This window comes from Cupressus sempervirens, chromosome 10 (assembly GCF_028749045.1).
Source record: "Cupressus sempervirens isolate cs-2001-9-10 chromosome 10, ASM2874904v1, whole genome shotgun sequence".
Lineage (NCBI taxonomy): Eukaryota > Viridiplantae > Streptophyta > Pinopsida > Cupressales > Cupressaceae > Cupressus > Cupressus sempervirens.
In genome coordinates this window covers 12,443,948-12,456,259 of record NC_143127.1, presented here as the reverse complement: position 1 = coordinate 12,456,259, position 12,312 = coordinate 12,443,948, and the positions used below count along the sequence as shown (strand labels likewise).

Here is a 12,312-nt window from a genome sequence, read left to right as displayed (position 1 = left end):
GGCTCAAATCTTGTCATATATGGGTTTGATGGATGTTTTGATTGTAATAATGCCATGGATAATGTTTCTAAGATGATCATGGCACAATTAATGCATTCCCTTCAAACCATCACAATAGAATGACATCATACATGTTCTATGACCAACTAGCTAAGTGGAGTTAAGCTTTACTTACTTTTGGATTGGCTTGCTACTTCATAATTGAAGCCAACTCACCACACTCCACTTGCTATATAACTAGCCCCTATTCTTCTTCTACATCCTCAAGCAAAAAAAAATGCCACTGATAGGAGATAATTATCTGTAAAATTTTTGCAACATTATTATGGATCCCTACAAGCATCAATCATCAAGTGCTTACAATACGTGTTAGAAATGCTTTAGAATAAATAAGAGGGGGGGTGAATCAGTTATTCAAGGTCCAAATGTCCTATTCAAACTTTTCACTAAGTATAGTGAGCCCATTCAATCATTCATTCATCCAAGCTTTAACTTTTCTAACCAGCAAGTTATTATAAATCAACATGCAAGCATAACACATAAGAAATCAACACAAAACATAGTGATTTACGTGGAAATCCAATTTTGGAAAAATCACTAGTAACATGCTACTCAATTCTCACTCTTCTGAAGTGATGCCCTATGAAAGGCCTACCCTGTTAAAGGCTTAGAACACACTATTAAATGTGACCTTGTTAGAGGATTTAACCACCCTATTAGAAGTGGGCCTGGCTAGGGGACTTTAGAACATTCACTTGGAATGCCACCCTATTAAAGAATTTACAAATGGCTATTAAAATAACCTAAGTCCATAGGATTTTCATATCTAATACAATTGCTATAGAGTATTAGAAAATCTTTGACTTGACTACAACATACAACTTAACTTGCAGATCTTAGATCACTTCTTAGCTCATACCATTGCCTAGCCTTCAATCTTTGCAACTCTTGACAGCTTGGCCTCCTTTCAAGCTTAGTCTCCTTGAGTCTCCATGCTCAATGCACCAATGTAATCATCTCTTCTTGACCACTTGTAGAAGCATAGCCTATATGCTCTTCCTTCTTCTAGATGTCTTCTTCCTGACACCCTTCTAACCACTTCACAATTTTGGCTCTTTGACTGTAGTAGCATCAGCATCATTTGCTTCTTGGTCTATGACTCCTTAAATAGAAGTCTTGGAGTTATTTTCCTACTCAATTATTCCATCCTTTAATTTCAATTTGTATGGATTAGGTAGGATTCATACATCTAACCCATATTTTGTTTTCTCTAGAAACTTCTTAAACAATCCTCCTAAATTCGCACAAAAAATGGTTTAGATAAAATTTTGTGCCACCAGCTCATCATCCTTATCCTCCAACTAGTTCATAAAATTGAAGGTAACCACTTTGTTATCTTAGATTTGGCGAATCTTTGTCATTTGAAATAATGCAATAGCTTAGCACTATTGAAATACTGATGCTCGACACATACTATGTTACTCAGCATCAACTGTGTTTCTCCTGATGCTCATCACCTGAAGATCACTAGGCACCAACTAAGATTTTCTAATGCTCAGTACTTGAACTTCACTCAACACCTAAAGATCACTTGACACATACTAGAATTTCCTATTAATCGGCTCCAACTAAGAATTTTCTCAGCTTCAACTAACTTGCTTGGCACCCACTAATGATCTTAGTTTAAGATTTGTAGTCAACCTTGCTACGACTTATTTCCCAAATGTTTCTAGGTGTGATCAACCTCTGTATCCTTGAGTATGTTATTAATACACCATTTAGCCATTATCTTAACTGATCCTTGCACTTCATTACAACATCATAACTTAACCTTTCCCTTAGGTACTCTTGTTACATCTTGTTGATCAAATCCTCTTCATCAATCAACTAAGTGATAGTACTTGGATATTATAAGAAAATGTCATTCCTACAAATAGCAAGTTTGACATCAATGACAAAACAATGATTGAAAACATTCATTTAACAACAATCTTTCTTCTTTGCAACAATCTCCCTCTTTGATCTTCATCAATGAGCTTTTCAATTATATTTTCAACAATCTCCCTCTTTGGCATTGATGGCAAGCCAAACTGATCAACCATCAAAATAAACTATTTAACCAAATGCTAACTAGGTTAGAATAGTAAATTAGATGCCAAAAAGTAATTGTAACTTCACACCTCCCTCTACTATTCTAATTGCTTCAATTTTGCTTCTCCCTCTTAGCTATTGTATCCTTGTTCTTTGTTTATCTCCCTCAGTATTGCTCATCTTCTGTTGTGCTGACCATCTTTTGATTATTTGTATTTTTTTCAACTTCTTCCTCTCTTTTCATTTGATCAAATTCTACATTTTCTTTTCATTTCTCCCTCATACTTTAGATCACCAAATCATCAGCATTTGATCAATTTCTCATAATTTCTCCCTCTTTGACAACAATGCTAAAGACATATTAGCATCTTAAAATGCAAGTGTAGCTTTTTCAAGTTCATTCTATTTCTCCCTCTGTCATCGTACTTGTGACTAATTTGGAACTTCAGCACATCTACTACTTTAGGCATGCATCATAATGTAAACATCCTCAGCATCAATGTGTAATCTCTTCTAACAATCAGCTCATTTGATGTAGGGCATTCTTGATTTTGCTTCAAGTAGCCTTGGCTAGGGGAATCAACCCTAACTTACCTCTAAGATACTCAAAAGCATCTTTAGGTAGTGCTTTTGTGAAGATGTCAACAATCTATTCCTTTGAGCTAACATATTCCATTTTCACTTATTTTTCTTCCACCAACTCTCTTACATAGTGATACTTGATTGCAATGTGCTTAGTTTTAGCAGGCATTATAGGGTTCTTTGATATGTTGATAACACTTGTATTATCACAATAAAGTATCAGAGGCTTAGTTACCTCTTCCTTCATACCTTGTAGCAAATGTTTGATCCATACAATATTGGTGCAATTTATAGCAGCTGCAACATATTCAGCTTCAACAGTGGACTGTGAGGTACAACTTTTCTTTTTGTTGGTCCATGTAGTCAACCTTTTTCCTAAGAAAAGTGCTCCTCCATTGGTGCTTTTTCTTTCATCAATATTACCTCCCCAATTTGCATCAGTGTAGGCTCTCAGTTCAAAATTTTCACTCCTCTTGTAGTACAAACCAAAGTCATCATTTCCTTTTAAGTACCTTAGTATTCTTTTTACTAGCATTAAGTGATTTTCTCTTGGATTTGACAAAAATCTTGCCACTATTCCAATAGCTAATGCAATGTTTGGTCTACTATGTACAACATATTGTAGCTTTCCAATCATTGATCTATACAATGTCTGATTCACTCTAGCTGATTCATCATTCTTGGATAGCTTATGTGCTATTGCCATTGGTGTGCTAACTAGTTTTGAGTCTTCTAACCCAAATTTTTTGAGTATCTCCTTAATGTATTTGGATTGGGTCACAAATATGTCATGCTTCAATTTATGTACTTGCAATCCAACAAAGAATTTGATTTCTCTAAACATTGACATCTAAAATTCATGCTTCATTTGATCAGCAAAATCTTTGCAAAGAACATCTTTTCTTCCAAATATTATATCATCAACAAAGGTTTCTAATATCAAAATGTCTTTACCTTTTTTAGCTTTGATGTATAAGTTTCTATTGTCATCCATTCTCTCAAATCCTATCTTCACAAGATATTTGTGTAGTCTCTGATACCATGCTCTAGGTGCTTGCTTCAAGCCATTAAGTTCTTTGTGCAGTTTGCAGACCATGTCCTTGTTCTTGTCATTAAAAAATCCCTTAGGTTGTTCTATGTAGAATTCCTCTTCCAATATACCATTCAGAAAAGCAGACTTAACATCCATTCGGTACACTTTGAAACTTTTGTATGCAACATATGCAAGTAATGTTCTTACTCCTTTCATTCTTGCAACATGGGCAAATGTTTCCCCATAATCCAGTCCTTTTTCTTGTGCATAGCCTTTGCAAACTAGTTTGGCTTTGTTTCTTGTTATCTCACCATTCTCATCAAGTTTCTTTCTAAACACCCATTTGGTACCAATTACATTCTTATTAGCTGGTCTAGGAACTAGGGTCCATGTTTTGTTCTTTTCAATCTAGTCTATCTCGTCTTCCATGGCTTTATATCAATCATCATCTTGTAGTGCATCTTTCATTATTTTAGGTTCAACCTTGCTCAATAGACATGATTCATTCCTTAGTCCATTCCTTGTCATTGGTCTGACATCCTTGTCATGATTGATTTGATCAACAAGATGGTGTCTTATTACATATTTTGCTAATCTTGGTTTTTTCCTTCTTTCCATGTTTGATCCTTCAGCTTTAGAGTCATTTTGTTCTTCTTCATCTGGCACTTCATCATTCCTCTCATGTATACTATTTTTAAAACTAGAATGTCCATTTTCTACATTTTTTCATTTGGCTTCTGAATGCAACTCGGCATTCATTGGCTCTGACTTGGCTAATACTGAAATTTGTTTTTGATTCCCAACTTGATTTGAAACATTGTCTTCAATAGTCATTCCTTCATAGAAGTATACAAAGGATCTATAATCCTCTGATTGCTTGGACTCATCAACTTGGACTTTTGCATGCTCATCAAAATTTATATTTGCACTTCCCACAATCTTGTTAGTGTTAGTGTTTAAACACTCATATGCTTTGCTTCTAGTAAAGTATCCAAAGAATATTCCTTCATCACTTTTTGCATCAAAATTTCCATTTCTAGTATCTTTAAGAATATAGCATTTACAACCAAATACTTTGAAATTTTTAACATTAGGTGAGTGACCATACCATAATTCAAAAGGTGTTGCATTTGTACCTTTTTTGACTTGAACTCTGTTTAGTGTGTAGATTGCAGTACTAATAGCTTCTCTCCAGTACTTTAGTGCAAAATTTTTCTCCATCATCAAGGTTCTAGCACAGTCAATCACTGACCTATTCCTTCTTTCAGCAATACCATTCTGTGGTGGAGTTCTTGGTGTTGATGTTTTCCTTTTGATACATTTGTCATTGCAGAATATTTCAAACTCTTTTGATGTGAACTCACCTCCTCTGTCTAATCTTAGGAATTTCAAGTTCTTTCCTATTTCCTTCACAACTCTAGCCAAATACCACTTAAACATTTGAAATACATTAGATTTTTTTCTTTAAAAACATAGCAGTCATCATGTTGGAATAATCATCTACAAGTAGCATTATGTATTTGTCTCCTAGATAGCTTTGCACTTCTATTGGACTACATAAGTCCTTATGGACTAACTCTAGTACTTCTTTGGAAGTGTATGTTTTTCTTTTGAAGCTAGACTTAGTATCTTCCCTAGTTGATAGTGTTTGCACATTGTGTTTTTAGGTTTCTTTAATTTGGGAAACTCTTTGACCTTCTTCTTCTTGCTGATGCTAATCAAATTATCAAAGTTAACATGGCATAGCCTTTTATGCCAGAACCACACATCATCAAGTCTAACAAAAAGACATGTTGCATCTTCCATATCTAGGTAAAATAGATTAATCCCAGTTTTTTCACCTTTTCCTATTAGATTTCTATTAGTGTCATAGATCTTGGTAGTTTTGTTTCCAAATTCAACTTTGCAACCTACATTGCCTAACTATGACACACTCAACAAATTTTAGTTCAATCCTTCAACATAGTATGCATTATCACATGAAATTTTCTTTGTGATTTTAATAGAGCCTTTTCCTTTGATTTGACATGGAGCATCATTACCAAATCTAACACTATTTCCATCATATTGAGTAAAGGTAATGAACTTACCTTTATCTCCTATCATGTGATGTGAGCATCCACTGTCTATGATCCACTTGTCATTCTTGTTCACACAGGTGACCAATGTTGTTGCTTCATCTTCATCTTTATCTAATTCATCCTTCATGGCCACATAGACTACTTCATCATCATTCTCATCAGAATATTCTTCAACAATGTAGCATCTCTTGGCTTTTTCCTTGTAGTCCTTGCTATCATATTCTCTTTTATTCCTATACTTGTTTCCTTCTTTGTAGTTTTTCTTCTGTATACATCTTGTAGCAATATGACCTACTTAATTACAATTAAAACATATGATAGGGAGCTTACCCTTGAATTTACCTTTGCCTCTATGAAATCTTCTAGCCAGTAGTGCTTCTAACTATTCCACATTTTCCTCATCTATGTTGCTATCACTGGATGCATGTTTTCCCTTTCTTCTCTTCTTTCTTGATGCCTCCTCCTTGGTGTCTTTTATTGTCGTCTTGGTCTTGAAAGAAGATCAAAGTTTTTAGGTCTATAGTTATCAAAATTGGACAATTCAAATGTAGTAAGTCTTCCCACTATTCCTTCAAAGGTTAGTGTGTTTCCTTGTACACACCTTAGCTCTTGAATGGATGAAACTCTAATAGCATAGATAGGGAGTGGAGTTCTTAAGTATTTTCTAATGATAGTTTCTTCTTCCAATTGACCACCTAGACTTATTATTGCACTTACCACTTCTTTTATTCTTGTAGCATATTGAGTAACATTTTCACCTTCCTCCATTTTCATATCATCAAACTTTCCTCGTAGGCTTTCTCTCTTTTCTCTTTAGACATTTTGATCTCCTCCATAGATATCTAATAAGGCTTTCCACATCTTGAATGCAATCTCACAATCTTTGATGTCATCATATTCTTCATAACTGAGTACAAAGGTAATCTCCAGCATTGCTTGGTTGTGCTCCTTCCTTTTTCTCAAATCATCTGTAGTAAGAGGTCCTGCTTGATTTACATGTTATGTTCCAATTGAAGCATGTACATAGTCACCTATTGATCCAAGGTGCAATTTCATAGCAAAGTTTTCTTTGTTGAGCTTGGGAATTTCTCTTTTGGACATCTTGATCTTCCTACTTCTAGTACCTTGAAACTAAATCAGCAGATGGTTCTGATACCAATTGTTAGAAATGCTTTAGAATAACTGAGAAGGGGGGTGAATTAGTTATTCAAGGTCCAAATTTCCTATTCAAAAATTTCACTAAGTATAGTGAGCCCATTCAATCATTCATTCATCCAAGCTTTAACTTTTCTAACTAGCAAGTTACTGTAAATAAACATACAAGTATAACACATAAGAAATCAACACATAACATAGTGATTTACATGGAAACCCAATTTGGAAAAAATCACCAGTAACATGCTAATCAATTCTCACTCTTCTAAAGTGATGCACTATGAAAGGCCCACCCTATTAAAGGCTTACAACACAGTGTTAAATGTGACCTTGTTAGAGGATTTAACCACCCTGTTAGAAGTGGGCCTGGTTAGAGGACTTTAGAACATTCACTTGGAATACCATCATATTAAAGGATTTACAAATAGGTATTAGACCAACCCAAGTCCATAGGATTTTCATATCTAATACAACTGCTAGAGAGTATTAGAAAATCTTTGACCTGACTACAACATACAACTTAACTTGCAGATCTCAAATCACTTCTCAGCTCATACCATTGCCTAGCCTTTAATCTCTACAACTCTTGATAGCTTGGCCTCCTTTCAAGCTTAGTCTCCTTGAGTCTCCATGCTCAATTTACTAGTGCAATCATCTCTTCTTGACCACTTGTAGAAGCAAAGCTTCTGTGCTCTTCCTTCTTCTAGATGTCTTCTTCTTGACACCCTTCTAACCATTTCACAGTTTTGGCTCTTTGATAGTAGTAGCATCAGTAGCATTTTCTTATTGGTCTATGACTCCTTAAATAGAAGTCTTGGAGTTCTTCTCTTGCTTGATTCTTCCATCATTTATTTCAATTTGTACAAATTAGGTAGGATTCATTGCATCTAACCCATATTTTGTTTCCTCTAGAAACTTAAATAATCCTCTTGAATTTGCCCAAAAATAGTTTACATAGAATTCTGTGCCACCAGCTCATCATCCTTATCCCCCAACTAGCTCAAAAAATTTAAGGTAACCACTTTTTTAGCTTAGATTTGGTGAATCTTTGTCATTTGAAACAATGCAATAGCTTGGCACTATTAAAATATTGATGCTCAACACATACTATGTTACTCGACATCAATTGTGTTTTTCCTAATGCTTGAAACCTAAAGATAACTCGACACCAACTAGGATTTTCTAATGCTTAGCACTTGAACTTCACTTGACACCTAAAGATCACTTGGCATATACTAGAATTTCCTATTACTCAGCTCCAACTAAGAATTTTCTCTGCTTCAACTAACTTGCTTGACACCTACTAATGATCTTAGTTTAAACTTTGCAGTCAACCTTGTTACAACTTATTTCTCCAATGTTTCTAAGTGTGATTAATCTCTATATCCTTGAGTATGTTATCAATAAATCATTTATCCATTTTCTTAATTGATCCTTTCACTTTATTACAACATCATAACTCAACCATTCCCTTAGGTACTCTTGTTACATCTTGTTGATCAAATCCTCTTCATCAATCAACTAAGTGATAGTACTTGGATCTTATAAGAAAATTTCATTCCTGCAAATAGCATGTTTGACATCAATGACAAAACAATGATTGAAAACATTCATTTAACAACAATCTTTCTTCTTTGCAACAATCTCCCTCTTTGATCTTCATCAATGAGCTTTTCAATTAGATTTCCAACAATACACCCTTCATTACTACGAATCAAGGGCTTCTAGTGTGGAATAACACCTCCTCCCTTATCATCAAAAAGAGAGGCCTTGTTCTAGTAGAGGATTACCATGTGATTGAAAATTTTGTAACATTTATAGAGAAGAGAATACCAGAGAGAATAGTGCATGCAAGACGGACTTCAGGAAAGAAACCTATGATTGTATGATTCTCTATTGTGATACATGAAAGTGGAATCCCTGAGACCACTAGAGACTCAAGGGGATTTACCACCAAGTCCTACACAAGGGAATGAAACTTTGACACTATGGGAAACAATATCCCTATTTTATTCACTGAAGATGCACTCCAATTCCTAGATGTTATTCATTCTTTCAAGCCAAATCCAAAGACCCTCATCTATGAAGCATGGATATATCTAGATTTCTATTCACACCTTCTAGAGAGTTGTTTGACCTTCATGTACTTTTATGAAAACTAGAATATTCCTTCTAACTATCGACACATTGATGCTTATGGTGTCCACATATTTATGTTTCTTTAAAAGGAGGGGAGAGAAATTTATGTGAATTTTCATTGGAAGCCAACATGTGGATAGAAGTTTGTGATGGATGAGGAAGTGGTGGTTGTGGGAGGGACAAACTGCAATCATGCAAATGAAGATTTAATAGATGCTATTGCTTTTGGTAATCATGCAAAGTGGAGGTTTTACATTTAGAATATGAACCTGTTGATGATCCTTAGAAGCTGAGTCCTAGTGAAATAGATCCTAATCTAGAATCCAAACTTACAAGGCCTAATCAAGTTAATATGGATGAAGCTAAAAAAGAGATGTCATTTGAAGCTCAAGCTCACTTAGACAACACTTGAGGTTAAAAAAAAGAAAAGAAAAGAGAAAAGCACTAGAAAAGCAACTTGAGGAGGTGAGAAGGCTTGCCTCTCTTCAAAAATGGAGGGAATTGAATGCAATAAGAATTGAAGGCAAGCAAAGGAAAATAAAAAGGAAAGGAATTGATTACAATGTAGAGATTTCATTTGAGAAAAATCCTCCACCAAGATACTTTGATGTAGCAAATGAGGAAAGACAAGTTGAGTAGCCTCGGTTTCCAACTACAATAGAAAATCTTGAAGGAAAGAGATAGGTTGAGATAGAAGCTCAATTAAGAAAACAAGACATTACATGCAATAAAATTGTAGAGAGGCATGATATACCCTCAGTTGTAATGCAGGTAAACAAGCTCAATGATCTAGAAGTAGTTAGGAAGAGATTAAGACTTATGCTTCTAGCTTTGCACATTGTAGATCAAGAGTTTGAAGAAATAGCAAAAATGGGTTATGCAAGTGATCTTGTTTTGGGGGAAGATGAACTTGCAAGTAGTAGTGATGCCATCTGTGACCTCATTGTAAACTATAGTCAAACTCCCTAGCTAGCTATGACACCTTTGAGAATGCCACAAAGAACGCCAGGTGGGAAAGGAGATGCCATTATGATGGAGGTTGAAAATCAAGCACATTTAAAAGAGTCACAGACTCAACTTTTTTGGAGAGGAAACTAGAGTTGCATCCTTCTTATTTCATAGGAGTCACTCACATAAAAAAAAAGGTTCAGACTTTGAATCCTACTGGAACACCTCTACATACTCTTGGAGCAATTTTAACTCCTAGAATTGGAAGGATTCCATAAAGAGTGATATCTACCTTTGGCATGACTCCTAGAGGGACCCCTATTCAAGATGAGCTTCATATAAATGAAGGTATGGAAACTACTGATAGTTCCAAGGCTGAATGTCGAAGACAAGCATAGATAAGGAAGAGCTTGCAAGATGGTTTAAGTGAACTTCCTACACCACAGAATGACTATCAAATAGTTATCCCTAAGCCTCCAATAGATGATATTGAAGTGATAGAAAAAATGGAAGAAGACATGTCTAATAAACTAGCTAGAGAGAAAGTAGAAGCATCTACAAGATACGTAGCATTGCTTAGAAAAAGATCAAAGGTTTTGCAAAGGAGTTTTCCAAGACCTCCTCTTGCTGCTGTGGGTTTCATTAGGAATTCTTTGAAAAGAATAGATGATGATAATGGCTCAGTTACTCCAATAAGCTTCATGGAGCAAGCTGATGAATTGATCAGAAAAGAACTAACATCTTTACTAGAGCATGACAATGCAAAGTATCCATTAGAAGATGATCTTATAAAGGAGAAAAAGAAGGGTAGCAAGAATACTCCAAATGGAGCACTAGAAGTTCCTATTCCTTGAATAGATGATTTTGATGAGAGAGAACTAACAGAGGCATCCTAGTTGATTGAAGATGAGGTCTCAATCTTACGGGTAGGAATGGGGCATGATGAAGCTTCAATAGATGATTTTGCTAAAGCCCATGATGCTTCTATAGAATATATGATGTTCTTCCTAGTTTGTAACACTTATGGTCTTGCAAGTGTCACTAGTGTTTTAGAAAAACTTGTAGCACTAAAAAATGAATTTGAAAATGTGTGGAATCATATAGAAAGATAAAGGCCAAGAAAAGTGATGAAAGAGGGGAAGAGTTAGAGAAACCAAATAGTCAATTTTGGAATGGAAGAATAATCGAATGGTTATTGAAGAGAATTATTTATTACAAATTTTTCTCCATGGCAAAGGGTTCTTTTTTACAAGAGTAGGTATTGTTGGGGCAGGGAAGAGATAGGAGTTTATTTCATGTATTTAGGGGATTTGGTATTCTAATTTTTGTAATTGATTTGGCAAAGGAATTGTCAGAAAATAAAATTAGAGTATTTTTATTTGTGGTGTTCAATAAAAGGAGGTTTTATTCTAAATTAGAGTATTTGGTTATTACTTTTTTTATTAAAATCAATTAGAGCATGGTTGTATTTAGTTTTGAACACTTTCTTACATCTTGAGTCAAATGGAAAAAGGGTTGTAGATCAGAGTATTTTCAAATGTTCCTATTACAAAGATTAGGACATTTAATCTTCTTTTCATTTTAGTTTCATTGCATTTACATTTTTAGTATTTATTTCTGCATTATAAATGATGGGAATCCATATGAAGTGTGGGTTCTTAGAGTTGACTATTTTAGGGTTAAATTTATTGCCCAAGTTAGTTCAGTCTGGGGCTAGCTTGGTTTTCCCTCTTTTGTTCTCAGGTTAAGAATGTGTTGGTGTTTCAAACTACTGAACAACAAAATGCTCAATATCACAGTGCAAATACTCACAATCTAAGGATTAGCCAATTCCTAGTAGCAATTACATGAACAAAACACTATGACCCAACTCCAACAAAACCGAAGGATGGTTTCCTACTCTTTAAGCTCTTCTAAACCAAGGCGGGTATACCTAGGGATGATTCTAATACAAACTATGGTATGAAATTATCCTAGTTTCATTCTAATTCTCATCTTTTACCCTCAGGCACATACATAGTTTATCAATTTTCTCTAAAAGTTTCTCAAATCTATATGCATCCCCTATAAGAAAATCTGGTTATAAATCTCCTATTAGTTTACAAGTATTTCTAGAATTAGTGGCTATCTAAGACTCAGAAAACTATATGCGAACGAGTGGTAACCAGCATTTGTAACTTTAAACAAAATGGAATGAAATGGTTTTGATTTAAAAAAAAAAAAATGATATGCAGCAGTAGAATTCACCCTTGCTCACTTCTGACTTATGTGATCAGTGCCTTA

General features: G+C 34.8%; 2 pseudogenes; both read left to right on the top strand.

The window, feature by feature from the left end:
- Positions 1-325: 325 nt before the first annotated feature.
- Positions 326-9,341, top strand: LOC149532318 (catalase isozyme 3-like; annotated as a pseudogene).
- A 2-nt stretch (positions 9,342-9,343) lies between these two features.
- LOC149532317 (cell division cycle 5-like protein pseudogene) lies at positions 9,344-11,141 on the top strand (annotated as a pseudogene).
- The last annotated feature ends 1,171 nt before the right edge of the window (positions 11,142-12,312 follow it).